Genomic DNA, 25081 nt, shown 5'->3' on the forward strand with positions numbered 1-25081 from the left:
GCGCAATGCAAGGGGTAGGATTCAAAGACCTGAGATAAAGGCGAAGCAACAATATATACACTTGAGGGTAGAACACTCTAGAACAATAACCATATAGGGGACACAAGTAACCAGTAGGGGAGGAGAACTTGGACAACTTAGCATAACAACATTAAGGCTTCTGGGGGAACTCTCTAACTCACCTTAAGTTAAACAAATGATTTCCAGGGCTTGAAACTCGAGCCCGGTACTTCCGAGGTAAAATCTGTTTCACTGAGTTACAGCTGGGCTAACTCCCACACCGCTGCTTTGCTCTGGTCCCTTGGGCCCATTTTGCCTAACAGAGTCACAAAGATGTCCTGGGTTCCACAGTGTCATATTGGTCCCTTGGATCCATGGTGCTCTGCAGTGTCACAATGGCTCCTTCATTTCACAAGGCTCCCAAGCGTCACATTGGTCTCCATAGGAATGAAACCACGGAGCCCCCATGTTTCAGGAGCTGATGAACAACAATCACCAGAGGCCAAGGCAAGTCTGACCTGTCTGTCCTGGCAGGTTTGCTTGGAGCAACTCTTGGATTTTTGGAATTATGAATGTGGAGTCCTAATTTAAAACATTTGTGCCTGGAGAAGAAGGATGCGGTTTTTTCATAAAAAGAAAAGCACAGAGCCCTTTCCAGTGTTTGGAAAACAGGTGAGGGCTGCCCCTCAGGAGTTAAAGACCAGCCAGACCTGTCTGTCCTGGGAGCTTTTGTCTGGGAGACATCCTTGGATACACAGAAATTTGGAGGTGGAATCCTAATTTTGGCCATGGATGCCAGGAAAAGATGGACAGTTCTTTTCCATAAGAAAGAAAGTGCAGAGCCTCAGTGTTTCAGGGGCAGATGGGAGTGGCCTTCCACATTCCAAGGTCAGCCAGACCTGTCAGGTGATCCCTGGGAGACCAAGGCAGCCACACCTATTTCATGTTGCCTTGGTTCCACAGGGCCCTGCAGTGTCACAATGGTTCCTTGCTTCTCTGAGGCCTTGCAGTGCCACAATGATTCTCTTGCTTCCATGATGCCCTGAGGTGTCATAATAGCTCCTTGGTTACACAAGTCCTTAAGGATCCTAATGGTCTCCATGGTTCCACAAGCACAAGGCACCACAGTGCCATAATGGACTTTGGTTTCCATGAAGCCTCGCTGTGTCCAATGGCCCCTTGGTTCCATTGGGGCCCAGTAGTGCAACAATGATTCCCTTGGTTCCACAACTTCCCATAGTGTCACAATGGCCCCTTCCTTCCATAAGGCCCTGCAGGGTCACAAGGGTCTCCATGATTCCACGGGGCCTTGCAATGCCACAATGCTCTCCATGGATCCATGGTGCCCTGCAGGATCACAATGGCCCTTTGGCTCCACGAGGCCCTGAAATGCAGCAATGGCTTCTTGGTTCCACAAAGCCCTGCTGCTTCACACTGGCCCCTTGGGACCATGCAGCCCAACAGACCCACAAAGATGTCCTTGGTTCCACAAGGCCCCACAGTGTCACCGTGGCCCCTGGGATCCACGATACCCTGCAGGGTCACAATGTTCCTCTTGGTTCCTTAAGGGCCTACAGTGTAACAGGTTCCACAGGGGCCTGCAGTGTCACTATGGCCCATTGGTTCCACAATGCTCTGCAGTGTCACAATGGTCTCCATAGGAAGGAAACAAGTGAGCCCCAGTGGTGCAGGGGCAGTCACCAGAGAGGCAGTCACCAGAGGCCAAGCCTAGCCAGACTTGTGTCATCCTGTTTTTTTAAGATTTTCTAAGCCTTCTGATGTTGACATTCTTGTAGTGAACTTTCTCACACACTTTCTGTAAATAACTCATTGTTTCGCATTCCTTTACGGAGGAGGAGAGAGTTGAAGGGCTGTTGCTTTGACCAGTATCATTGGAGAGGTGGCACTGTCACCTTCCAATCCACTGTCACTTTTGGAAAACTATAAATGTTGGAGTCAGAAGATAAATTTCCCTTTTTTCTTTCACCTTGAGAACAGCGGTGTACGCTTCTGTTCTTTCCTGTCCTCGAGTGACATCTGGTGACTGCCAAAGTGTACTGCAGCCTAGGCTGAGACAGAGTCCGGATTGCCGGTATTGTCCCCCCTCTTTGGTGCTTTGCCTGCTGTTCTTGTGGTGATGGCAACCTCTGTGGGTTTTGAGAAGGATTCCCTCATTTTGGACCTCTGGAGGGGGTCCTGGAGTGGAAACAGGTTTCTATTTCCTGGCATGATTTTGAGCAATTGTTTCTGTGGGTCCGAGAGCGAGGGCTCTTTTCGGACTCTGGGAAGGTGTTCTCCAAGGAGGAGTGGTCTCTTGTGGGGGTCCGCTGCATGGAGGCCCTCTTTGATGACTGCACTGTAGACATGGGATCGCTGCTGGTGCAGTGGAAAAAGTGTGAGGAGCTTTGGCAGGGGTCTGGCTCTTGTACCCCTCGGAGTTCCCAGTGGACCCCTTCTGTCTCGGACGTGGACGAGGGGGAGTTTGAGTTTCTGTGTGATGTGGAGCTCTCTCCCCACCCTGGGACAGTGTGCTAGGGGACGGGTCCAACTCGGGGGATGGCGATGGTTCCCCTGGGGTGGATTTGGCTGTGCCAGGCTCCCTTGTGCCAATCTGCAGTGATGCGGCTCCACGGGCTGCACATCTCTCGGCACCCCTCCCCTCCTCCATGTCAGGGACAGGGCCCCACGCCGGTCTCATCCTGTTGCAGACATCTTTTCATTAAAATCCTTTCATTAGGATTTTTCCTGCTGAAGCTGAGAAGTTTCAGCAACAAAGTGTAAACAATGGTTATCTGCTGCTGTGGAATGCAATAGGTGGATCCGTGATTGGTCTCCTGTGGATGTTTGGATGTACTGACCACTCACGGCAGAGCTGGGTCTCGCTCTCAGCCAAGACACAGATCTTTGTTATTCATTCTTTTCAATTCCATTCTTAGCTTAGCCTTCCAAGAAACCTTTTCCTTTCTATTTCTTTTTAGTTTAGTTATAATGCAGTATATATATAATAAAATAATAAATGAAGCCTTCTGATCATGGAGTCAACATTCTCATCTCTCTTTAATCCTGAAAACTCCTGTGACCATGGTCACATCGTCCCAGTCCACACTGGGTTTGCAGGCAGTGCCAGCACCTCTACCCGCCAAGGCGCCCCCTGCCAGGGCTACAGCACGACAGGGCGCTGAGGTATTTACCTTTAGCGCGAATGCCAACACAGCCGGCGGGAGGCCAGTGGGTTCCCGGGGCCATGGCGTCTCCTCATCGAATTTGTGGAAGCTTCCCTCGTGCCAGGTGACTGTGTGTCTGAGGGACCCTGAGCGTTTCTGGCGAGAAGCCAAAACTAACACTAACGAGATGTCTGAGCCTGCCTCCTCGCGGCATCTGCTGGGTCGCGGAGCAGGTTCCTCTGGCTCTGCCGGTGCTGCAGGGGGCACGGGGGTGAGTGGTGTTGACCTGGCTCCCAGTCAGTCATCCTCTCTTTTCCCTGTGGGGCCCAAGTACCGGAACACAGCAGGTGCTGTGGCTTTCCCAGGGGGTTCCCAGGCTTTCCCTATGCTCAGGGGTGTTACTCACAACACTCATGAACTGCTTTTGTATAAGCTGGAGAAGGAAGTCCATGATGCGGTTGCTTAGCATGGTTTGGGGTCTGCTGAGGTTATGCAGACTCTCGGGAGGGTTGCTCTGGACGTGCTGATGCCTCATGACCTTGATCATGTGGCACATTCTCTTTTTGACCATGTGCAATTTGGTGTTTTTGAGACCAAGTGGGCTTGTTTGGCAGCCGACGCGGTGGTGCAGAATGCTGTGCTGGCACTGCAGGAACCCAGGTGTGTGGATGTCACTGACATGCTGTTGGGCGCAGGGCTTTATGAAAATGTTCAGGGGCAGGTTGGCTTCAGTCCCCTTGTGCTTGACCAATGCCACATGTTGGGCTTTGCAGCAATTGTTCAGACCCTGAAAATGGCTGCTCGGAGGCAGCCATTTGCGACCATTGTCCAGGGGATTGATTTGATGAGTCTTTCATGGCATCTGTGGCAAGGCTGACTGCATCTGTGGAGAGGCAGGTGCCTGATCCTGTGGGAAAGAGGATTGTGATTGCAAACCTAGCGAGGTGTAATTGCAATGATGCTTGTAGGAAGGTTATAGTGGCTCTGCCTGGTGTTCCTACTGTCTCCCAGATGGTGGAGACCTGTGCGGACATCCCCTTGGGTCAGAAGTTGGCTGCCGTGGCTGTCGCTGTGCAGCCAGTCTGGGCAGCACCGCAGGGCGGGCAGCCACAGCAGGGGAATGAGCAGGCTGGCAAGAAGCAGGGGAAGAAAGCACAGAAGGTCAAATTCCCCATGTTCTTATGTGGTTGGTGTGGTAGGCCGAATCACATGTCCAAACCAATATCTGCAAGGGGACTGTTCATGTTAATGGCCAGGCTTTACCGGGCTTGGGAAATGTGAAGCGGAGCGTGCAGAAGGGACGCGCCTAGACACAAGCGTCTCTCCAGACCCCAGAGCCGATGGAGGTCTCCTTGGCCGGCTTGCAGCCAGCACCCGTGGATCAGCAGGTGTGGATGTCTGCACCGCAGCAACAGTTGTCTTAGAATCTTGTAAAATACACAAAGTTCCCCTGGATTCCTTTGATCCCTTGGCTGGGGGCATGAGTGCTCTCCTGATGGGGAGATCTATTGCCACCCTTCAGGGCATCATTGTGCCCCTGGGGCTCATTGATGCAGATTTCACAGGGCAGATTTGTGCCATGGTCTCCACACCCACCCCCTCCCGTCACGATCCCGAAAGGGACGCGACTTGCTCAACTTGTGCCTTTTAAGTCCTCTGTTTGCAGGACAACTGACCGGTCACGTGGAGCTGGTGGCTTTGGATGCACGGGCCGCCTCAAGTTCGCTGGACTGCTGTCCTGACCAAGGATCATCCTGAGATGCTGTGTACCCTGTCTGTTCCTGGTGCAATGCCATTGGAGATCCACCTCTATGGGCTTCTTGACAGCGGTGCTGACATCACGGTTCTCTTCCTTGCCGCCTGGCCCCCAGAGTGGCCCCTGGATCCGGTGGGGACGTCTGTCGCGGGTCTGGGAGGGATGGCACAATGCTACGTGATCCAGCGGCCAGTGCTGGTCACGAACCCAGAGGGACAGATGGCCTGGGTAAGGCCTCATGTTACTTCAACTCCTCCCCCCCTCTGGGGGAGGGATGTTCTTCTGTCTGGGAGATGTGCATCGGGACGGATTTTTGATGGGGGTCACTGCAATGAAGGGCGCAGAGTGTCTTACGCCTCCTATTCGGTGTCTGGTGGACAAATCTGTCTGGAAGAAGCAGCTTATCTCCCTCAAGATAAATTGGTCGCCCTTCAGAATCTGGTGCAGGAGCAGTTGGACCAGGGTGAAGCCGGCAGGGGGGCTTTGTACAAACCATGAACCAGACAGGGCTGCTGTAGAACGTGCCTCGAGCTGCTTTAATTTTCAGCATCAGTCTCATTACATAATTATGACAATGGGAAGATGCCATCCGCTCACATTTCAGGCAGCAGACCAGGAACTTAATGTTACAACTTACTTTATAATTTTCTTGACCAATCACACAAAGAAAAAGCACATTGACAGTAGTTCTATCCAATCACCATAAGCACAGGTAACTTTGATTAAAACAATGCTTGCTTATTTCAAATACAATACCTACTTGTAAGCCTTAAAACACAATGCACAGAGCTCCATTATTAAGCTTTAACCTTCCTAATATCTAGCTAGATAAGCTTTCTGTAGCTTAGAGAGTTATTCTATTGTTTACTTGGATGTCAGCAAGGCCTTTGACACTGTCTCCCACAGCATTCTCCTAGACAAACTGGCAGGCTATGGCTTGGACAGGAGCACTCTTTGCTGGGTTCAGAACTGGCTGCATGGCCGGGCCCAGAGAGTGGTGGTGAATGGTGCTGCATCCAGCTGGTGACCAGTCACCAGTGGTGTCCCTCAGGGGTCTGTGCTGGGGCCAGTTCTGTTTAATATTTTTATTGATGGCATGGATGAGGGTTTAGAGTCCTTCATTAGCAAATTTGCAGATGACACTAAGCTGGGAATGTGTGTTGATCTGTTAGAGGGACAGAGGGCTTTGCAGAGGGACTTGGAACGGTTGGATGGATGGGCAGAATCTAATGGGATGAAGTTCAATAAGTCCAAGTGCCGAGTCCTGCACTTTGGCCACAATAACCCCCTGCAACGATATAAGCTAGGAACGGTGTGGCTGGACAGTGTTCAGGTGGAAAGGGACCTGGGGGTGCTGGTTGACAGTCGGCTGAACATGAGCCAGCAGTGTGCCCAGGTGGCCAAGAAGGCCAATGGCATCCTGGCCAGTATCAGGAACGGTGTGGCCAGCAGGAGCAAGGAGGTCATTCTTCCCCTGTACTCAGCACTGGTGAGGCCTCATCTGGAGTATTGCGTCCAGGTTTGGGCCCCTCACTTTAGGAGGGACGTTGAGATGCTTGAGCGTGTCCAAAGGAGAGCAACGAGGCTGGTGAGGGGCTTGGAACACAAGCCATATGAAGAACGACTGAGGGAGCTGGGGTTGTTCAGCCTGGAGAAAAGGAGACTCAGGGGTGACCTTATCACTCTCTTCAACTTCCTGAAGGGTGGCTGTGGTGAGCTGGGGGTCGGTCTCTTTCTCCAGGCAACAACAGACAGAACAAGAGGACACAGTCTCAAGCTGCGCCAAGGGAGATACAGGCTAAAATTAAGGAGGAAGTATTTTACAGAAAGAGTGGTCAAATACTGGAATCATCTACCCAGAGAGGTGGTAGAGTCACCATCCCTCGAAGAGTTTAAAAAAAGACTGGATGTGGCACTTGGTGCCATGATCTAGTTGAGGTGTTAGAACATGGGTTGGACTCGATGATCTTAAAGGTCTCTTCCAACCTAGAATTTCTGTGATTCTGTGATTCTATACAAATGTTAATACACAGACCATTGTTCTATTTGCCCTTGCTTTTCTACAGTTTAAATAATTTTTCTGCTGACCTATCTCATGGCTGCGGCATAGCTCTGCTCACAGTTCTGCTGTCTCTGAGGCCTGCATCTTGAAGCTTTCCCAAAATCCTCTAATTTTGTGGATTCCCACACAGGGTCATCTGGAGCCTTCTACTAGTCTCTGGAACACTCCTGTCTTCTGCATCAAAAAGAAATCTGGGAAATGGAAGTTTTTGCAAGACCTCTGAAAGGTTAATGCCGTGATGGAAAGCATGGGAAGATTGCAGGCGGGCATGCCATCGCCTACCATGCTTCCCACAGACTGGCCAGCCCTCATTGTGGATCTGAAGGATTGTTTCTTTGTTTCTTTACGATTCCTTTGCAACCTGATGACAGACTGAAGTTTGCCTTCTCAGTGCCAGCGATTAATGAGGCTGAGCCCACACAGAGATATCAATGGAGGACGTTGCCCAAGGCATGCAGAATTCTCCTGCCTTATCTGGAGTTGATAAGCAGTTTCCTGATGCATGTCTGTATCATTATATGGACAACATTCTGGTGGCTAGGCCCACCCAGGATGAGCTGCTGAGGATTCAGCCTCGGTTGCTCGATGCTTTGCATGCTCATGGATTGCAGGTGGCTCCAGAAAAGGTTCAAAAACCACCTTGGAAGTACTTGGGGGTCAAAATTCTGGAATGGATGATCCATCACCAGGAGGTGCAATTTGTGCATTCTGTGAAGACACTGAATGATGCTCAGAAATTGGTAGGTGTCATCACTTGGTTACGTCTGTACTTGGGGCTAACTGATGCACAGCTGTCTCCTCTGTATGATTTGTTGAAAAGAGAATCTGATCTCAAGTCACCTCGCACACTGACCCCTGAGGCATGTAAGGCATTGCAGGTGGTTCAGCAAGCTGTTTCGTCTTGCCAAGTTTATCGCATTGATCCCTCCATTGATGTCACTGTGTTCATCAGCACTCCAGTTTTGTATCCCACAGGCATCATTGGCCAATGGAGTGACAAATGGTCCAATTCCTTGCATGTGTTGGAATGGGTTTTCCTGCCCCATCTGCCGCAGAGGATGGCAACTACATTGTTTGAGCTGATTGCTCGCTTGATAATCAAATGCCGGCAACGGTGTTTGCAATTGATGGGTGCAAATCCTGCAAAGATCATACTCCCGGTGCAATGGGAGGATTTTGACTGGAGCTTTGCAAACAGTGTGTCCCTGCAAAGTGCTCTGGAAAATTTTTCAGGGCAGATCATTTATCATCTGCCCAGTCATAGGTTACTGCATATGGCAAAATTCACACAAATCCCTTTGCAGCCCAAAAATACCCAGGAACCTGTGCAAGGACCCACCGTCTTCATTGACGGTTCAGGGAAAACATGAAAGGTTATTGTTACCTGGAGGGATGGATCTGAGTGGCAGGTTCTGGAAGCTCATGAGGATGGGTCAGCCCAATTGGTTGTAACTTAGGGCTGCTGTCATGGCATTTGGGAAATTTTCCCAGGAACCTTTCCACTTGGTCATGGATTCCGCCTATGCGGCCGATACTGCACAGAGGTTGGGTCATTCCATTTTGAAGGAGGTCAGTAATCCTGCCTTGTTTCATTTACTGAAGACCTTGTGGTGTCCCATTCAGGCCCGGGTTCATCCATTCTATGTTCTGCATGTGAGGAGTCACACTGATTTGCCAGGTTTTATAGTGGAAGGTAACACGAGGGCTGACAAGTTGGCTAACCCAGCGTGGGTAGTGCCTCAGCCTGATACACTCATGCAGGCCAAGGCATCACATGGGTTTTTCCACCAAAATGCACATACCTTGCGGAAGCAGTTTCAGCTGACGCCAACTGAGGCTCGTGACATGTTTGAGTCATGTGATGACTGCCACGCACTTGCTCCGCCTTTGCCGGCAGGGGTAAACCCCAGAGGCCTTAGGGCCTTGGAGCTTTGGCAGACCGATGTCACCCAGATTGCCGAGTTTGGCCGGCTCAAGTATGTGCATGTCACGGTGGACACGTTCTCCTCTGCGATGTGGGCTTCTGCTCACACTGGGGAGAAGGCCCGTGATGTCCTCGCCCACTGGAGGCAGGCCTTTGCCGTTCTGGGCATACCTTCTGCTGTGAAAACCGACAATGGTCCTGCATACGCATTGCAAAAGGTGCGGCAGTTCCTGCAGTTGTGGGGTGTCTAGCACAAGTTTGGTATCCCTCATTCTCCAACTTGTCAAGGTATTGTAGAATGAGCTCATGGTACTCTGAAGCGGGTTCTTCAAAAACAAATGCAGGGTGAAACCTTGCACAGTCGGTTGGCAAAAGCTTTGAGCACAATCAATCATCTCACTGTGCCGCAGAACTCAAATAATCCTGTCAATTTGAATCACCATCTCTCGTTGCAGGCTGCGGACGAGGCACATCAGCCTTGAGTGAAGGTTCAGGTGCAGAATTTAGTCACCAAACAGTGGGAAGGTCCCTATGACCTTATCGCTTCGGGGCGCAGGTATGCTTGTGCATCCACACATACTGGGGTACGCTGGGTACCTTCGAAATGTGTTCGCCCCGACCTGCGACCGCAGAGACAGAATCCAGCTGATGAGCAAGATGGAAACCGTGACCAACCTGAAAGACATCAAGCAGATGAATCATTGAGTGATGACTCAGATGCAGATGATGAGAGTGATCACTCCGATGATTCCTCCGCAAGTTGACACCAAACATTGTTCATGTTTTCTTTTTCACATTGTTCATTTTCTTTTCTCCTTCTCTCTTTTTAAATGGAAAAGGGTGAGATGTCGCCCTGATTTTTTAAGATTTTCTAAGCCTTCTGATGTTGACACTCTTGTAGTGAACTTTCTCACACACTTTCTGTAAATAACTCATTGTTTTGCATTCCTTTATGGAGGAGGAGAAAGTTGACGGACTGTTGGTTTTTCCGGTGTCATTGGAGAGGTGGCACTGTCACCCTCCAATCCGCTGTCACTTTTGGAAAACTATAAATGTTTGAGTCAGAAAATAAACTTTCCTTTTTTCTTCACCTTGAGAACAGCTGTGTGTGCTTGTGTTCTTTCATGTCCTATAGCGACAATTGTTGACTTCCACTTAAGTGAGACTCAATAAAACTCGAGTTTCTCGAGTCTTCAGTGTTGTGGCTGACCTGAAGGCGTACATCTTCCAGCGACATCTGGCTGGCAGGATCACTGCTGGAGACATTCACAGCGACCTCAATTAATCTGGTCCCTGTTCGGGTGCCAAGTTAGCATTGTGGCACCACTGAGGCCCTTGGAGCATCCGGCACTCATAAGCCCAAAGCTTACTGCCACCTTAGAAAGCTGACAGAATAGGCAGGATGGGGCTTCACATGATCTCCTGTAAACTGGGTTTATTGGTACAGGAACCGGCCACAAAACCCAAGAGGGTCCAGAGACGAAGATAGGGTGTAGGCTGAGGGCACAGGGTTTTATATGGGATAGTGAGGGTGGAGCTGAGGGTCTGGGTCCAATGGGTGTAGGGGAAAATGGTGCAAAAGAGTAGTTAGGGTCGAGTCAGCCAATACGGAAACAGGGGCAGAGGAATTGGCTAATACGGAAACAGGGCCAATGGAGGGACTAGACAAATGTGGACAATAGGGCTTGAAGTAAGTAATGTGCTAATGGGCCAATGGGTAACATAACTTTACAAAAATCAGCATTTGCCTGCAAAGATCCATGGGAGAAGCAAGCATCTCACCCTAACATGAAAGCTGATTCCTCTTACTTGGGACCAGCCCTTCCAGGCTGGTAGATTGAGACTCTGATGGTAGGACCCTGGGCCTCCACACACCCTCACAGATGGCCCAGGGCAGACCTGGACTGATCTTGGTGGCACTTGGATTTGGCAAACACTTGAGGAGGGTGTCTGTTTTCAGTGGGGAACTTAGGAGTATTACATTACTAAAATAAAAGAAGAAAACCCCTCTGAGTACCACCAGTTCTCCAAGCAAAGCTGGCCCCAAGTCACAGAGGACGGACAGGATGGCGTTGGCGAATGTGGAGCAAGGTGGTGCACACAGGGTCAGATCTCAAGGCACAGGTTCTCTGATCAGTCCACACCTCTTGAGGAGAGTCCCTGGGTCAATCAGTCATTGAATGCTGCAATTATCTCTGTTCTAAAGAGAACAACACACCCTTAAAACAGAAATGGGGATTTATTAGAACCTCTTTGAAATATTTCTCAGTAACTATATAAAAAGAAATTCCTAATGAACTGAACAACAGAGGATGGAAATAAAGGCAGAGCCATGGTTTGTCAGGATTTGCTTGGTCCTAATGAGCCCTGTGGGGGATTTGGAGCTGAGGCCTTGAACCTCAGGACCCGAGAGGAGATTGCACAAACCTTTCAGGAGTCAAAGACAGAAGAAAACCTCAAAGTGTCTCAAAGCACGAATGGGTCCCACTGAGGTCCATCCCAAAACAGGCTCCTCATGGGCTGCTTGGAGGAGAGAACTGGAGGCCAGGATGGCACAAAAACCTCACAGAGACAAAGTATGGAAAGGAGAATCCAAAGTACCTTAAAAACCTTGAGAATCTCAAATCGGTAATGTGCCCCACTGAGTGTCAGTACAGAGCTCTCAAGGGATTCATTAACGCAGATAACTGGGGCCATGACTGCACAAATTTCTCATAGAGTTTGTACGAAAAGTGAAACACCAAGTACATTAAAATAACTGAAGTACCTTGAAGCATTAATGAGCCCCACTGAGTGTTGTTACTGAGAAAGCCTCTCCAGGGACTCATTACAGCAGATAATTGGAGGCCATGATTGCACAAACCTCTCAGAGACTCCAAGGCAAAAGCCAAACTAAAAGTCTTTTGAAAAACCTGCAGTCCCTACAGGGAGCATTAAAAAGCCCACCCAGGGCCATTCCTGAGCAAGGCTCCCCAGGGACTCCTTCCAGCAGATCCTTGAGGCCACTGGGATGTGGGCTTGGGGGGGGGGGGATGCTGAGGGTAGGACAAGGGGCTGACAGTGCCCAGCCTTGCTGGGGCTGTGCCAGGTGCCCCAGTGCCTCAGGACAAGGTGTCTCCTCACAGTCCTTGGTGGCACAGACCCTGCTGCTGTGCCCCAGGGCACCAAGACTTGGCTTCTCTTTGTCCCCACCTGTCATCACTGCCTCCAGTTCTCTGCTCTGCCTGGGGCCTGGGGACACTTTCTCAGTCATGTCCCTCACTGGGACCCATTACAAGTCCAAGAAACTTTGGAGTTAGATTCTGACTTGGAGTTCTGGAGAGGTTTCCTCAGCTCGCTCTCAGGAACTGATGTTCAGGGCCTGAGCACAAAGCCCCAGAGGCTCATTAAAGTCCTTGTGCTGTGTCTGTGCTGCTGAGCTGGGCTGGGCTCCTGGCACAGAGGCAGCTCCTGGTAACCAAGAAGAGTTTCAAAAGCACATTTCTCTTGATGAGCAGCTCTTCTGACAGCCCAGCAGGGCTGGGGCTCTGCCTGCAGCCACCCTGGGCACAGCACAGAGGCACAGAGAGCTTCAATCAGTCAGGGCTGGGAAGGTGCTGAGAAGTGCCTGGGGCAGAATCACTGCCAGCCCTTGGCACAGGAACCTCTGGCTGCAGGACAGTGCAGCTGCAGTTCCTGGAGCCATCTCCTAAAGCTGGAACATCCCAATGCCTACAGACCCTGTGAGTACATTCTCTGATTGTCTCTTGTGCACAGCAGCCGGTGGTGCCCGGTGCTGTACTGCAGAGCAGGGTCCTGCAGCCCAGGGCGCTGTGCTGGGGCAGGGACTCTGCTGCCTGCCAGGGACAGCTCTCAGCCAGCCCTGGCAGCTGCTCCCAGCACTGGGGGACAAGGTCTGGGTGGGAGGAGACAGCTGGTAAGGCTTGAAAGTGTTCTCCTTGTGTGGTGATGATGCTGCATTGTCCAGGACTGCTCCCATCCTGGCATTTAACTGCAGAACATTTCCAAATAGATTATACAGGGAGCATAGCAAGGCAGGGGCAGCAGGAAAGGGGAAATCCTGCTTTTTTAATCTACTTCTCTGGGTTGCCTTGATGGGAAATCGCAAACAGATACTCATCTATCACTCCAGCATGAGAAAAAAATTTTTTTCTCCGATCTTACTACACCAGGCAGTGACAGAAATCAGAACAAGACCTCTTAGAGGCAGCATCAGTGTTGCTTTTCCAGCCTCCTCAGGGTTGCTCTGACTTTGCCATCAGAGCCTGCAAAGCCAGAGCTGTCCCTGGGCAGTGCCAGAGCTGGGAGGGGTCTGCAGGGCAGAGCTGAGCCCCCAGGGCTGGGCTGGGCTCTGGCAGCACTGGCAGGGCTCAGCCCTTGGCACAGGGAAGCAGCTGCTGGCAGGGACAGCTCCAGGCAGCAGAGTCCTGTGCAGGCAGGGGGGGGGCAAAGGGCCACCAGGCTGTGCTGGGGTATTTAAAGTCCTCTCCAAACCCAACTACTCCATGATTAATTTTTTACAGATCCCCATGCCAAGATACCATAGGAAATGTCCAACAGCAGCTCCATCAGGCACTTCCTCCTGCTGGCATTGGCAGACACGCGGCAGCTGCAGCTCCTGCACTTCTGCCTCTTGCTGGGCATCTCCTTGGCTGCCCTCCTGGGCAACGGCCTCATCATCAGCGCCGTAGCCTGCGGCCACCACCTGCACACGCCCATGTTCTTCTTCCTGCTCAACCTGGCCCTCAGCGACCTGGGCTCCATCTGCACCACTGTCCCCAAAGCCATGCACAATTCCCTCTGGCACATCAGGAACATCTCCTACTCAGGATGTGCTGCTCAGCTCTTTCTCTTTATGCTCTTCATTGGAGCAGAGTTTTATCTGCTGACCATCATGTGCTATGACCGCTACGTGTCCATCTGCAAACCCCTGCACTACGGGACCCTCCTGGGCAGCAGAGCTTGTGCCCACATGGCAGCAGCTGCCCGGGACAGTGCCTTTCTCAATGCTCTCATGCACACAACCAATACATTTTCCCTGCCCCTGTGCCATGGCAATGCCCTGGGCCAGTTCTTCTGCGAAATCCCACACATCCTCAATCTCTCCTGCTCCAAATCCTACCTCAGGGAACTTGGGCTCATTGCAGTCAGTGTCTGTTTGGTATTTGGTTGTTTTGTGTTCATTGTTTTCTCCTATGTGCTGATCTTCAGGGCTGTGCTGAGGATCCCCACTGAGCAGGGACGGTATAAAGCCTTTTCCACCTGCCTCCCTCACTTGACTGTTGTTTCCCTGTTTGTCAGCACTTCAGCATTTGCTCACCTGAAGCCCCCCTCCATGTCCTCCCCATCCCTGGATCTGGCCCTGTCAGTTCTGTACTCGGTGGTGCCTCCAGCCCTGAACCCACTCATCTACAGCCTGAGGAACCAGGAGCTCAAGGCTATAGTGTGGACACTGATGACTGGATGGTTACAGAAACATTAAACTGTTGGTCAATTTCTGCAAATCACTTGTAATAAAAGTAATTCTTGATACTTCTTGTTGGTTTCATTTTCGAGATCTGTTTCCTTTGTTTTAATTTTTTCATATTGTCAACAAAGTAAAGCCATTCCTTGTGCCGTTTCTCATTTTCTTTCTCTCCACCTTCCCTGTGGCCACAGATTCTGTCAATGATGGGCTGCACTCTTGGTGGCTTTAAATGAACCAAAGGATCTCCCAGCAAAGTTTTCTGCAGAGATGCCCTTTTGTTGCCTTCTCTGGAGCTGCAGCAGCAATGTCTGTGTGCAGAGCTGGGGACAGATCAGTGCTGAGTACAGCAGCCCTGCTCCTGCTGGCTGCACCATTCCTGATCCAGGCCAGGAGCCATTCGCCTTCTGCCCACCTGGGCACACTGCTGCCTCATGTCCAGCCTGCTGTCCATCAGTCCCTGTAGGTCCCTTTCTGCCTGGCTGCTCTCCAGCCTCTCTGTCCCCAGCCTGTAGTGCTGCAGGGCTTGTTGTGGCCAAAGGGCAGGACCCGGCACTGGGACTTGTTCAACCTTGCCTTGTTGGATTTGGGCCCTGGATCCAGCCTGCCCAGGGCCCTGTGCAAAGCCCTCCTGACCTCCAGCAGATCAACACTCACATCCAGCTTGGTGTCATCTGCAAAGATGTCCTTGGTTCCATGGGGCCCCTCAGTGTCACAATGGCCTCTTGGTTACACCAGGCCCTGCACTGTCACACTAGTCTCCTTGGTTCCATAGGGCCCCAAAATGTGACAGTTGACCCCTTGGTTCTGTGGGACTTCACAGTGTCATAATGTTCTTGTTGGTGCTGCAGTTCCACAGTGGGCCCTTGTTTCCATGAGGCCCCAGAGTGTCACAATGCCCCTATGGTTACATGAGGTCCCACACTGTCACCATGGTCTCTGTGGTTCCAGAAGTCCCCTCAGTGTCACAATGGACTCCTTGTTTCCACAAAGCCACACAGTGTCACAACGTTCTCCCAGATTCATTGAGGCCCCATCGTTTCACAGTGGCCCCTTGGTTACACAGGATTCGGCAGTGTCACAATGTCCCCTTGGTTCCATGAGGCCCCGCAGTGTCACAATGTCCCCTTGGTTCCACTGGGCCCTGCAGTCTCCCAATGGTCTCCTTGGTTTTGCAGTGCCAAAATGGTGAAACCGCTTGGTTACACAAGGCCCTGCAGTGTCACAATGGTCTCTGTGGTTCCATGAGGACCCAGAGTGTCACGGAGCACTCCGTGGGTCCATTTGGCCCCAGAGCACCACAGTGGACCCCTGGTTCTGTGGGGCTGCACGGTGTCACCATGGTCCTCTTAGTTCCACTAGGCCCTGCAGTATCACAATTGCCCCAGAGCCTCCCAGTCATGACAGAATAACAGAATCAAATAGGCTGGAAAAGACCTTTGAGATGATCAAGTCCAACCAATGCCCTAATACTGCCTTGTTACACAGAGCATGTCACTAAGTGCCACTGGAGAGGGACAGTGACTCTGCCACCTCCCCCCACGGCCAGCCCATTGCAATGCCCACTCACCCTTTCTGTGAAGAACTTCTTCCTATTGCCCAGCCTGAACCTCCCCTGGTGCACCTTAGGGCTGTGTCTTCTTGTCCTGCCCTCCAGCAGATCCACACTTGTGGGATCTCAGCACATCAGTCCTGATGTGCAGAGTCACCCAGATAACCCTTGGGGGGCTCGGAGGTCCTGGAATGTTGCCAGAAGTGTCTGGTGGCTGGACTTTGACCCTGCACAGGAGACGACACTTGTATGAGGATGGGAGGATCTCACGGGGATGAATGGTGAAGGGATAGGTTAATTATAGTGTGAAACACAGGTTTTAGAATTTCGGTACAGGGGGGTCTAGAGAAGTAAGATGGAGGAATTGGGGCGTGTCCTGTCCTTCTTCTTCTTCTTCTTGGCCTCCATCTTCTGTGGTGGTGGTGGCACTTTAGGATTGGTTCTTACTAGAAGTGCGCTTGTCAATAAGGGTGAAAAGCATTGGGGAAAATAGGTAAATATCTTATACGTAGTTTTGAGTATAAAGATAAGTGACCGCCCTGAGGGCACGCAGTGTGCTCATGGCCAGCGTGCTGTGCGGACCTCTGTTGGGCCAAGAGAAAATCTTGTAGATAAAAACTAATAAACACTGAAGACCGAGAAAAAACCTGAAGACTCTTTTTGTCCTTTGGAGCGCGGGCTGTCCCAAGGCCATCTCGAGCCTTTCCAGGCCATCAAAAGCAGCCGAGAACGGGAGACACACTCACACCCAGCTTGGTGCCATCTGCAATTTGTGCACGGTGGACTCGATCCCCTCAGCCAGATCATCAGTGAAGATATTAAACAGGACTGGGCCCAGCACAGATCTCTGGGGGAAACCACCAGTGCCTGGACACCAGCTGGGTGCAGCACCATCCCCACCACTCTCTGGGCCCAGCCTCCTGCCAGCTCTTCAATCTCCCAGCGAGGAGGGAACCTGCCTAAGCCATGGGCTGCAGCTTTTCCAGGGAATGCTGTCAGAGACAGTGTCAAAGGCTTTGCTGAAATCCAGGCACACAACATCCACAGCCTTTCCTGCATCCACAAGTGGGTCACTAGGTCATAATGGGAGACCAGGTAGGTCATGCAGGACCTGCCACCCCTAAATCCACGCTGGCTGGCTCTGATCCCTCGGCCATCCTGTTGGTGCCTTGTGATGGCACTCAAGGTGATCTGTTCCAGAACCTTGCCAGGCACCCAGGTCAGGCTGACAGGCCTGGAGTTCCCCAGCTCCTCCTTCCGGCCCTTCTTGGGGATGGGCTCACATTGGCACCTCCAGTCCTCCGGGCCCTCCCTGCTGAGCCAGCACTGATGGTAAATGATGGAGAGCAGCTTGGGGAGCTCATGCCCCAGCTCCCTCATGCCCCTAGGATGGATTCCATCCGATCCCATACACCTGTGAGCATCTGAGTGGCTCAGCAGGTGCCCAGCTGCTTCCTCCTGGATTACAGGGGGGGCTGTTCTGCTCCCTGTGCCCATTTACCAGCTCAGGAGAACACTTGTCCTGAGAACAGCCTGTCCTAATATTGAAAATTGAGACAAACAAGGTGTTAAGTAGCTCAGCTTTTCTTTCTCTTTAGTTTCTATATTCTCCACTACATCCAATAAGGAGTAGACATTCCCTTATCCCTCCTTTTGCTATACACTTTTTTATACAAAGTTTTTTTTAAAATTTTTTTACAGAATGGGCCAGGTTAAGTTCTGATTGAGCTTTACGTATCTAATTTTCTTTCGGATAACATAATGACATCCTTAAACACTTCCTGAGTTGCTGGTCCTTTTTTACATCGGGGTTCCCACAAAACCTGAATGGGCAGCTAAGCCAGTCATTTTCCTCACTAGATCATCTTTTGCCACACTGGCAGAGGCTGCTCCTTCCTCTTCGGGATTACTTTCTTGAAATGTGTCCATCCTTCCTGGACCCCTTTGTTTTTAAGGGCTGTTTCCCTTTAAAGAATCAGGACCTGATTTGGTACTCCCCAAATCAGCATCCTAAACTGGCCAAAGTCTGCCCTTCCTAATTCCAGTGCAGAAGTTTTGTTGCTGCCCCTCCTTATTTCACAGAAGATCACCGAGTGGGCTATGACATCACAGAATGGGGTATATGAGGTCATAGAGCAGCTATGACATCACAGACTGCCTCTGTGATATCACAGAGCAGGCTGTGACATCACAGGTTAGAGGTATGACATCGCAGAGCAAACTGAGACATCCCAGAGCGGGCTGTGGCATCACAGAGGGGCTGTGTGACATCCCAGTAGGGCTGCGTCAGGTCACTGGGTTGGTCACTCCGCCCCAGCTCCCCCTCACAGTTTCTCCCAACAAGTCCAATGCTGTTCATGCCCAGCAGGGTCCCTGTCCCCCGAGATCTCCCCGGCCCACCTGGAGCCACAGCCTCCACCAAAGGATGTTTCACAGGATCCACCCCAGAGCCTGACAAGGGGACAAGGGGCCAGGGCTGTGTGACCAGGACACCAAGGATGGATCGTGACTCCCGGTCACTGTGGCCTGGTTTGGGTTCCCCAGGGCAGGAAAGATGTCTGGCAGCTGGAGCAGGGTCTGGGAAGGGCCTCCAAGGTGAGGCTGGAGCCCTTGGGCTGTGAGCAGAGGCTGAGGGAGCTGGGCTTGTCCAGCTCGGAGCAGGGAAGGCTGAGGGGCTCCTCATCCCAGCCTGGCAGTGCCAGCGAGGAGGGGATGGAAAACACAGAGCCAGGCTCTTCACAGGGGAGGCTGGTGGGAGACAAAAGCCAATGGGTGGAAGGGGAAAGAGGGGAGATCAGCCAGGACAGGAGGAGATGAAATGAGTCAGGAGCCTTTCAGCATTTCCTCAACACCAAGAGCAGCCTGACCTGCCTTCTCCTACCACCACTGACAGCTTTGCAAATCGGGAATTGTTTGAGCTGTTTTGCCCCCACTCCAGAATGAGCATCCTGATACAAAAACTTAATTGTATTTATATCTATCACAGAACCACGTTTGTGTGAAATAAATGTTAGTCTGGAAATCATTTGTTGATGGTGGACTCACGAGATCCTGCTGGGACATTGCACATGGCTCAGAGACCAGCATGATTGTTATTAAATTGTGTCCTGTTCAACTGTGGTCTGTTGGCCATGAAGAGAAACTTTCTGTGCCTCTGAGTTTCTGCAGTTCCTGCCCCCCAAAGGACACAAACCTCATTAGTTGTGGCTCCCACCCCAGTGGTGGCACTTGCATCTCCCTCCATCCCCAGAGCAGAGCTCCCTTGTCCCACAAAGTCCCTGGCAATGCAGGGGTGAAGGAAACTGGACAGGCTGTGGGGATCAGTGTCAGGGCAGAGCCAGGGAGAAGAATGACTTTTGCATTTGATGGAGCTGTGCCTTGCCTTGGCTTTGTTGGCTGACAAGAAATGAACATCCCTCTGTGTCTCAGGCAGCTCCTTCTCCAAGGAAAGCAGGTGGGAGCTGGAGCCAAGGAGCTGAAAGCTGCAGGTGCAGCCTGGGCTGGAGGGAGCTCAGATTTGCACAAGGCTGCTCTGAGTGCCAGGGCTTGGATGGGGGAAATGGTGGGATGGGGGTAGGGACAGAGTCTGATTGATTGTCAGCCATAAAGAGTCTTGATTTTCATATTTATTCAAACTGCATGAGGAGGTACTTGGATTCAGTGTCAATTGGAGATTGCACACATCAACGAATTAACAGGAAAACAAAATTAACTGGACCTAAAAATATTTTCTCACTGTCTTTTTAAGTATCATATGTTCACTTTGAATACACCACTGAGATTTACTTAACTACAAATTATTTGGAAACTGAAATCAAATTATTCCCAGAGGCTTGGCTTGTTAAGGTGTTCTCAATGTTAATGAGCCCTGGGACACTGAATTCCTGCACTCAAGAGCTGAAGGCTGAACAAGCCTCTGGAGCAGGAAAATTCAGCAGCAGCCTCCAAGTTGCTGAGGATGTCAGCAGCCCCCACTGAAGCCATCCCTGCCCAGAGACCGTGGGGGAATGGGCAGACAAGGAGAGCATCCCTGGGGCTGGGGCAGCACAACTCAGAGGCAGCAGCGGCTCCAGCTGGGAAATGGAGTGTGGAATGTGGCTGGGAAAGCCCTGCCTGGGCTGTGCTAAGCAGGACAGACAAGCCCTGACTCTCATCCCCCAAACAACTCTCAAGGAGAAATTTAAAAGGAATTGCATTTGTTTGTGTACTCTGAGTTGGACTCACTGGAGAAATACCAACAAAAGATTCTCAGGAGCTCAAAACAATAAGACATCTTTTACTGGGAACTTAAGAAAATCAGAGAAACTTTGGCAAAAGTTTTAGTATGACATTCAATAAACAAAAAACACTTTTCAAAGCATAAAGTTGGCCCATTCAATTTCACAAAATCTAAGCCTGTTCAATTTTTACATACCCAAAATTTTCAAGAGGAGGGAATTAGAAGGAGAAGAAGACACAGAAAGAGAGAAAGAAATACAAGATACAGAGGAGCACACACACAGCTACCAACTCCAGGTTTCTAGCAAAGTTCTGATAAAAATTCCAGTAGGAGGTAGGGACAAGATGTGTGCTTGCCTTGTGCTCAGCCTTCAATACCCCTTGGTCTCCCTGGGCCCTTCCCCCAGGTGGGACTTGGGCTCATTTGGTCCCTCAGGAGCTGGGCTGGGGGCTGCAGAGGTGGCTGTGGAGCATTGCCTGTGCTGTGCCAGGGACTGGCAGCCACTGCTGGGCTGGGATAGAGGCTCTGGGGGGATTGGGGCTCCAGGGCAGGGCAGGGCTGGGGTTATAGGGCATGGAAAGGCTGGACCTGCCCCTTCCTCCCCCACACACAAAAGGTTTCCAGCCAACAATCTCCCCCAGTCCGTCACAATAGGGAATGCTGGAGGTGGAACCCAATTCTGGCCATGGACAACTGGACGAGAAGTACAGCTCTATTCCAGAGGAAGGAAAGCAGCGAGCCCCAGTGTTTGGACAGCAGGTGAGAGCCTCACAAGGCCAAGGCCTGGCAGACTTGTCAGTAATGGCAGATTTTGTCTGGGAGCAGTCTTTGAATTGAAGGAATTTTGGAGGTGGAAGGCCAGTCTTGGCCATGGGCGCCTGGAGAAGCAGGACAGTTCTTTCCGTAGGAACGAAAGCACAGAGCCTTCTGCACTATTTGGGGACAGATGGGAAGTGACCCTCATGAAACCACTGCCAGCCAGACTTATCCTGGCAATATTCCTATGGGAACAATCTCTGGATATAAGGAAATTTGGAGGTGAAATCCCAATTCTGGCCATGGGTGCCTGGAAAAGAACAGTTATTTTCCAATGGGAAGGAAAGCACGGAGCACAGTGTTTCAGAAGCAGATGACAAGAGACTCTTAATGTTCCAAGGTCAGCTGGACCAGTCAGGTGGCCCCTGGGAGGCCAAACCAGCCAGATCTCTTCTGTGTCCCCTTGATTTTATGGGGCCCCATAGTGTCACAATTGTGCCTTGGATCCATGATGCCCCACAGTGCCATAATGATGTCTTGTTTCCATGGGGTCCAGCAGTGTCACAATATCCTCTAGGTTCCACAAGGCCCTGAAGTGTCACAATGGTCCCACTGATTCCATGAGGCCTTGCAGTGTCACAATGGTCTCCATGGTTCCCCAGGCCCCACAATGTCACAGGACTCCTCTGTTCCACGAGCCCTGCAATGTCACAATGGACCTTTGGACCCTGGGGGTTTGTAGTGTCACAATGGTCTCCTTTGGCTCCACAGTGTCACAATGGACCATTGATGACATGAGGGCCTGCAATGTCACACTGAACCTTTGGTTCCAGGCAGCCCTGCAATGTCACAAAGGCCTCTTGGTTTCACAAGGCCCCACAGTATCACAATGGTCCTCTTGGTTCTGTGGCGAACTCCAGGGTCCCAGTGGTCTCACTGGTTCCATGAGGCCTCACAGTGACACAATGCTTTGGTTATTCCATGGGGCCTCAAAGTGTCACAATGGTCTCCATGATTCCATGGTGCCCCTCAGTGTCACAATGGTCTCCTTCATTCCATGAGGCTGTGAAGTGTCCTAATGGTCTCTCCACGGTTCCATGAGGCCCTGCAATGTCACAGTTTGGACCCTTGGCTCCATGGAGTCTTGCAGTGTCACAATGGCCCCTTGGTTCCATGACACCCCAAAGTGTCATAATGGTCTCCACAGTTTGAGGACTCCCGGCAGTGTCACAATGCACCCTTGGTTTGATGGCGCCTCTCAGTGTCACAATGAACCCTACATTTCATGGAGCCACACAGTGTCAGGACAGTCCCCTTGGTTCCATGAGGCTCAGCAATGTCACAGTGGTCTCCATGATTCCATGAGGTCCCACAGTGTCACAGTGGTCCCGTGGTCTCACAGGCCCCTAGAGTGTCACAATGGTCCCTTGGTCTCACAGGGCCCCACAGTGTCACAATGGTCCCTTGGTTCCATGGCCCTGTGCTGCTGCATTCCCCCCTCCCCTTCTCAGGCCACCCTGCCAGCCGAGAAATGTGCCTTGGGCCTCGGCCTTGGCCAACAGCCCCTGGGCTCAGCTCCTCTGCAGCTCATCACAAACACTGTCTGCTCCAGGCACTGCTGCTCCCCAACCAGCTCCTGGTTCCTTTAGGAGCAGCCCTGGGAGCTGTTTTTGTTCCCTCAGCGGCACAACATCCCTGTTCTCACACTGCCAAAGAAAGCTGTTGGTGCCAAGTGCGGCCAGGATGAGCCATTGATGGGACTGAAGCCCCTCTCTTGGGGCCCTGCACACAGCGCTCCAAAAGGAGCCCTTGGAGCTCTCCTGGGCCAGCGACTCCCTCTGAGTGGGGCCTCTCCCAGCCGGGAACTCTCCCGTTTGCTGCACTCGGGGATCCTGAACAACGACAGAGCCTGGGCCGATCCCCCCACTCCTCCAGGCTCAGCCCTTCACCTGCTGGGGAGATGCCAAAGGATCCACAGTGAGCATTGCCTGCCCTCAGGGGAATTTCTCACAGGTGCCTTGCACTGACTCTTTGCGTCTGTGTGCACACAGGAGTGCCTGTGCTGGGGAAATGTGGCAGAAATGCTGTTCTCTGAGGGGTTGGAGTGCCTTGGATAGCTGACTCAGTCAGGCCTGTAAATAAGGTTAAGTCATGAGGTCTAAGCTAAGTCAAATGCTTTTAAGAGTTGTTCTTTTGCTACATTATGTTAAATATAACTTATAAGCTAAGTTGAATATTGTTAAGTTTTATTCCTCTGTTAAATTTCTAACATAGGTTTTAAATTAGGTTAAATACTGTTAAGTGCTGTTCTTTTGCTAAATTGTGTAGTTGACTGTATCAATTAAAATTAAGGTATGAGATAAGTCCTGTTAAGTGTGAGGCCTGTTAAGCTTTTAGGCCATATTCCTTTTATCCTTGCCCTCACTGTCCTTGTGTCTCACACACACACAGGGACTGTTCTCGGTTCATTTATGGTTTGATTGCCTGGATTTGGTTTGGTTTTGTTGTTGCTTTGTTTCCTTGGTGTGCCTGAAATGTCCCGTCAGGAGCAGAGTGACTCTTGCCAAGGAACTTGGTGCTGCTTGAAATAAACAGGGCAAGGAGACTTCTTCTCCTTTTTAATGCCTTTATTATGAGTGATCAGCTCAGGATTGGGCAGCTCGGCGGGGCTGCAGTCTCCCGTCGTCACTCCCAGGGCGACTCAGAGGAGGAGGACGACATGTGCAGCTTTGTCCACCAGGGGCAGAGCTGGAGGTCCGGTCCTCGTGGGAGCCTTTAGGGCATCAACACCCTCCGATGTTGAATTGGTCTCAGTCTCACTTCCTGCCAGACTTGGCCCGGGGGCTCTCAAACTCAGGGTGAGGAACAACGAAGGTTTTTAGCATCTCTGCAGGCCCAGCACTCTGCTCCTCTCATCCAGACATCACTCCAATCTCTCAACTCTTAGGTGGCTCGTTGTTTCTGGGGTTTTCTCAGTGCATTCGGAGCAGGGGGTCCCACACAGCATGCTGGTCCTTGGAGTTATTTGCACATCCCTCCCCTGCAAAGTCTCTTCTCCTCGCTGTTCGCTGTTCGGGAGGTCCCCACCCTTCACTGTCTCAGAGCAGGGCCATTAACTCGCCCCAGCCACGGCTTTTACTGATACATAAACAACCATTAACAACAACGACCCGTAATTACCATAACACAAGCAGAACCCCAGCAGCAACAGTGGTAACCTTTTTCTCACAGAAAAAATCAACTTAATTTTTGTTCATAACAATAGGGATGGGAGTTGTGAGGCGAAAAGGGGAAATTTGTTAGAAAAAAGGGGGAATTTGGGAATGAATAATGGGAATTCGGAACTGAAAATGGGGAAATGGGGACTAGAAAGGGAGAATTTGGGGCTAAAAAGGGGAAAATTTGGTTCAAAAATGGAGAGCTTGGGTTGAGTAAAGGGAAGATTTGGGTCCGAAAATGAGAAATTTGTAACAAAAAAAAAAGGGGGGGGGGGAGGGAATTTGGGTCCAAAAAAGGGAAATTTGGTTCTAAAAAGGGAAATTTGGGTTTAAAAATGGAGGATTTGGTGCCATGAATGGAGAATTTGGGCTGAAAATTGGAGGATTTGGGTCCAAAAAATGTGAATTTGTACCAAAAGAGGAGAATTTTGGTCTAAAAGGGGAATTTGGGGGCTCAGGTGAGAAGTCTGGATCTAAAAAAGGGGAATTTTAGTCTACAAAAGGGAAAAATTGGACCAAAGAAGGGGAATTTGGGGCCAAAAAGGGAAACTGGGGACTGAAAAAGGAGAATTTGTGTCAAGGAAGGGAAAGTTTGGGACTAAAAACGGGAGTTTGGGTACTCAGGTGGGAAGTTTGGGGTCAAAAATGGGAATGTGGGGGATTTTGGTGTCCCAAGGGGGGAATTTGGGGGATTTCGGAGAATTTGGGGGATTTGGGGTGTCCTGAGGGGGAATTTGGGGGAGTTTGAGGCATTTTGGGGAAGTTTGGGTTTCCTGAGAGGGGAATTTTGGGGGAATTCGGGGGGAATTCATGGGAATTTGGGTGTCCTGAGGAGGAAATTTGGAGGATTTTGGGGGGGATTTGGGGTGTCCTGAGGGATAATTCGGGGGATTTTGGGGAATTTGAGGGAATGTGGGAGGGTTTTGGAGGATTTTGAGGGGTTTTGGGGTGTCCTGAGGGGGAATT

This window comes from Melozone crissalis, unplaced genomic scaffold (genome assembly GCF_028551555.1).
Source record: "Melozone crissalis strain CALT ecotype California unplaced genomic scaffold, PUWL_Pcris_2 ptg000120l_1, whole genome shotgun sequence".
NCBI lineage: Eukaryota > Metazoa > Chordata > Aves > Passeriformes > Passerellidae > Melozone > Melozone crissalis.